Raw genomic sequence first — 5,473 nt, 5'->3', positions numbered from 1 at the left:
TATCTTAGTAGTCCAGTGGGAAAAGAGAACTGTGTTCCTGATACCTCTGGCAAAAGTCTATGGTCACAAGTCTCTGGTCTTAAGCCCACAAGTCCATCACTATACCAATCACTATGGCCAAATGTGATACTCTCCTCAGCTGGGCCTGTATCCAGTAAGGGATCAGCCTTCCAGAACCATGTGTACTGAGAGTGGTTGGAAAATGGCTTCCAAACAGAAACCAGGGTGTTGTGAACAGAAAAGAGGAATGGATGCTCGAGATGTCTTTTAAATATAGTAATTCTGGCTGGATGACATACACTGAGCATGCCTAGGTAAAGTGAGTAGTTTCTGAAGAAATGAATGTTGGAGACTGTTGCTTTGGGACTGAGGGAGCAGGAATATAGTGGGAGGAAAAGGAGAACTTGAAAGCATTTTATCTTACAATCTCTTTCTGAAAAAGTGTCAACCAGGCAGTAGGTCATGGAACAAGGCTCAAGCTTCCATTTAAAGCTTTGCATTTTCTAAATCCCAACTAAGTATGTAGTAGGGGCACAGGGAATCCAACAGAGGCCAAACCAAGAAGAAAGAGTCCCACGGTAGCACTCCATCATTCAATCTTTTATTGAGAATTCAAAGTCTCAGGCACTGTTGGAGAGTGAGCCAAAAGCCAGGACCCTCGTCCTCAAGGAACTATTTGGCAGACAGTAGTAATACACCCTTCATCCAACCCATCTGTGATGCTTCATTTTATGGTGTCAACTTAGCTAGACTATGGTACTCAGCTGTTCAACATTAGTCTAAGTGCTTCTGTAGAGGAATTTTGTAGATGTGATTGACTCCTACAGTTAATTTACTTTAAGTAAAAGAGATTAACCTTGAAAATGTGAGTGTCCCTTATCCAATCAGATGAAGGCCTTAAAGGAAAAACAGATTTCACAGAGTAGAGGGAATTCTGCCTCAAAAGTGTACCATAGAAATCATGCCTGAGTTTCCAGTCTGGTGGATTTTAGACTCAAGACTTCAATATCAACTCTTTCTTGCTTTTTTATCCTCCTAACCTGTGCTACAGCCACTCCTCGGAAGGAAGATGGGGCAATCTACTTCAGTAGTGATACTGCCTTGGAAACCCAAGGAGGGGTCGCTATGAGTCGGGTCCGACTTGACGGCACATAACAACAACAACAACCTGTGCTACATATTTTAGACTTGCCATCCCCCAACAACCACATGAGCCAATTCTCTCTGTGTGTGTATATATATATATATATATATATATATATATATATATAATGAGTTGGAAGCAATGTCATCTCTACACATTTAACCAATCAATGTAGTACTCCATCTTGATATGGAAAGAGTAAGTTTAAACATCATCTAGTCAACTGATTTGTGATCAGTCATACCACATGATTATCATGTAAATCTCATCTAAGTATTAATATCTAGAGTTGCAATTCCTAAACTGTGCACTGAGGTGCCCCAGGGCACCACAACAAGCCCAAAGGGAATCTATGGAAAAAAGAGACATCTGTTGGACATCAAGATAAAAAGCAACATCTGTTGTACATCATGGAAAACTATTACTTTTATGTTGCTTGGATCTAAATACTTAATAAATACAGCCACCGATAGTATTCCCTTTGGCCTAGGAGAGTTGTGGAAAAAAAAATTACTGAGGCACTAGGGGCATACATACATACATACATATGTATGTATGTATGTATATATATATACAGAGAGACAGAGAGAGATGTAGATACATAATTGACTCTTTCTCTGGAGAACTCTGGCTGAAATACCATCCAATTGAGTGTTAGGTATACAACAACCTGGGGACCTGTATAGTGTACAGGGTGCTAATATCACAATGGTCTGGTGGAACCCAGAAAACTCCAAGTGGAATCTTGGAAGAGAGTGAGCAGACAGCATAAATGATAACTTCCCAGGCATAGAGAAGAAGAAATTGATGGCCAGTTGGAGACGAGTATCATCATTTTGGCTCAAGAATAAACTAGAACAGAGGACTGGTAACAAGCTGAGGACTGTGGGAAAAGAAAAAAAGATCCTCAAAAGAGAGGACTCCCAAGGTAGAGAATGAAAAGATGATGATGAAAAAATGGGATTCTGAGACAAAATTAAAGTTGCTCAATAAGGATGAAAAGGGAAGGCTCAATAAATCACTGTCCTCAAGGTAAATGTAATCATGAACACATTCTTAATTCCAACATGTGGGTGTAACAAAAAATACCATATGAAGGGTGCCTGAGCAGAAGGCACATCTTCAGGTTAGTGAAGGGACTGCTAATATAATGAGTTGGGAACAATGTCATCTCTACATATTTAACCAACCAATGTAGTACTCCATCTTGATATGAAAAGAGTAAGTTTAAACATTATCTAGTCAACTGATTTGTGATTAGTCATACCACATGATTATCATGTATATCTCATCTAAGTATTAATATCTAGAGTTGCAATTCCTAAACTGTGCACTGAGGTGAACCAAGGCACCACAACAAACCCAAAGGGAATCTATGGAAAAAAGAGACATCTGTTGGACATCAAGATAAAAAGCAACATCTGTTGTACATCATGGAAAACTATTACTGTTATGTTATTTGGACCTAACTACTTAATAAATTCAAACCCACCAGCCACTCCTCGGAAGGAAGGTTGGGCAATCCTACTTCCGTAGTGATACTGCCTCGGAAACCCAAGGAGGGGTCGCTATGTGTCGGGGCCGACTCGACCGCACATAACAACAACAACAACACTTAATAAATACAGCCATTGATAGTATTCCCTTTGGCATAGGAGAATTGTGAAAAAAAATTACTGAGGCACTAGGGGCTTGTGAATTGCAAAAGTTTAGGATAACTGTTGTTGGTGTCAAGTGCCATCGAGTCAGTTCTGACACAAAGTAATCCAGAACAAAACACTGCCCGGTCCTGCACCAGCCTCACAATGCTAACTATACCTGATCCTATCATTGCAGCCACTGTATCAATCCATCTTGTTGAGGGTCTTCCCCTTTCTCTCTGACCCTCCACTTTACCAAGCATGATATCCTTTTCTGGGGAATGGTCCCTTCTGACAACATGACCAAAATAGGTGAGACAAAGTCTGGCCATTCTTGCTACCAACGAGCATTCTGGCTGCACCTCTTCCAGGACAGACTTGTTCATTCTGGTAATCCATGGTACGTTCAATATTCTTCACCAATACCACAACTCAAAAGCATCAATTATTCTTTGGTCTTTCTTATTCATTGTCCAGCTTTCACATGCATAGGAGACTATTGAAAATACCGAGGCTTGGGTTGGGCACACCTTAGTCTTCAAAGATAAATATTTTCTCCTTACCATTTTGAAGCAGATTTTCCTAGTGTAATACATCTTCTGACTTCTTGACTGCTGCTTCCATGGCTATTGATTGTGGATGCAAGTAATATGAAATTTTTGACAACTTCAATCTTTTCCCCATTTATCATGATGCTGCTTATTGATCTAGTTGTGAGGATTTCCATTTTCTTTATGTTAAGCTGTAATCCATACTTCAGACTACAGTCTTTAATCTTCATCAGTAAATGCTTCAAGTCATCTTCACTTTCAGCAAACAAGATTGTGTCATCTGCATATCGCAGGTTGTTAATAAGTCTTCCTCCAATCCTGATGCTACATTCTTCTTCATATAGTCCAGTTTCTGAGATTATTTGCTCAGCATACAGATTGAGTAAGTATAGTGAAAGGATACAACCCTGACACACTCCCTTCCTGATTTTAAACCATGCAGTACCCCTTGTTCTGTTCAAATGACAGCATCCTCATCTATGTTCAAGCTACTCAAGTGCACAAGTAAGTATTCGGTAATGTCCATTCTTCTCAATGTTATCCATAATTTGTTATGATCCACCCAACTGAATGCATTTGCATAGTCAATAAAACACAAGTAAACATCTTTCTGGTATTCTTTGCTTTCAGCCAATATACATCTAACATTAACAATGATATCCCTTTTTTCACATACTCTTCTAACTACTGATAGTATTATTTTGTATTAAAGAATAAGGTATGGAAACTTCCAATAAGATGAAAGAATAGGCAGACAAGCAACACAGACCCTCTTCAACAAAGAAAAGAAAAACCAATTGACGGAGATACAGAAGATAATCCTGGAACCCTGAGCTTTGAACAGAACTATACAAAAGTGGATTGTTGTTGTTGTTGTTGTTATGTGCCGTCGAGTCGGCCCCGACTCATAGCGACCCCTCCTTGGGTTTCCGAGGCAGTATCACTACGGAAGTAGGATTGCCCAACCTTCCTTCCGAGGAGTGGCTGGTGGGTTTGAACCGCCAGCCTTCTGGTTAGCAGTCAAGTGCTTTAGCCACTAGTGGAAAAACCTGAACGAAAATGGAGTACAGAGATGGTTGGAGTTGCAGACTGTCAGCTACTCTGACGGGACCAACAGCCTGAATATTTCTAAGTGGCGTTGGGATCTGAGAATTGACCTAAAGATCAGTCCTGGTCACCAAGAGCTGCAGGGATGACTGTGCTGGTGGCCTATGACTAGGAAGGGAAACAGCAAGGAAGGAGACAAACTGATCTGTTGACTTTCCTCTGTCTGGAGGGCACAGCCATTTTGATTGTTTGCACACAGCAGCCATTTTGGATATTTAAAGTGACTGATGGTGTAGCCATTTTGAATGTTTACAAGCGGTGGACATTTTGGATATTTAACGTGACCAAGGGCACAGTCATTTTGAATGTTTACAAGTGGCAGCCATTTTGGATATTTAAAGTGACCAAAGGTGCCGCCAATTTGAATCTTTACAAGTGGCAACCATTTTGGATTTTAAAGTGATAGCATTCTCATTTGGATTTGAGGGAAGTAGGAATAGGCTCTGCTTGCTAAGGTCAGCAGGGACATATAAGAGGCTGACAACAGGAAAGGAGACAGGTAGTGAGTGTATAAGTGCTGTCAACTAGTGAATAGAGGAGCACGCCACAGCACCCTGCTTACATAGATAACACACAAACAAAATAAAATGAAAATCATGGGCAAGTCATTCCAACATACAATCCACCAATTAAATATAAACACAAAAATATCACAATGCCTTGGAGACAACAGAGCATCACACTCCACATAAAAAAGCAAGATAAAGCAAGAGAAACGAGGGACCAGGATACAGACCTAAAATATCCATGTGGAAGATGCAGCATTGGAACTCCCTGATAAGGAATTCAAAAGAATTATATTTAAGTGTCTTCGACAAATTGAGAGACAGATCAAGGAAAACACAGAGAAAACCCTATAACAATTTCAAAAGACAATACAAGAACAAAATGATAAAATAAATGAAAAATTAGAAATGATACAAAATCTACACACAGAAATCCAGAAGATTAATACTAAATTTTCAGAAAGAGATAAGACATTGGATGCACAAAGGAGCAGAATTGAATCAATGGAAGACAGAATTGGTGAG

This window comes from Orycteropus afer, unplaced genomic scaffold (assembly GCF_000298275.1).
Source record: "Orycteropus afer afer isolate SDZICR_OR568_19922 unplaced genomic scaffold, OryAfe1.0 scaffold00053, whole genome shotgun sequence".
In the NCBI taxonomy this organism is placed as follows: Eukaryota; Metazoa; Chordata; class Mammalia; order Tubulidentata; family Orycteropodidae; genus Orycteropus; species Orycteropus afer.
This window is presented reverse-complemented; position numbering follows the sequence as displayed.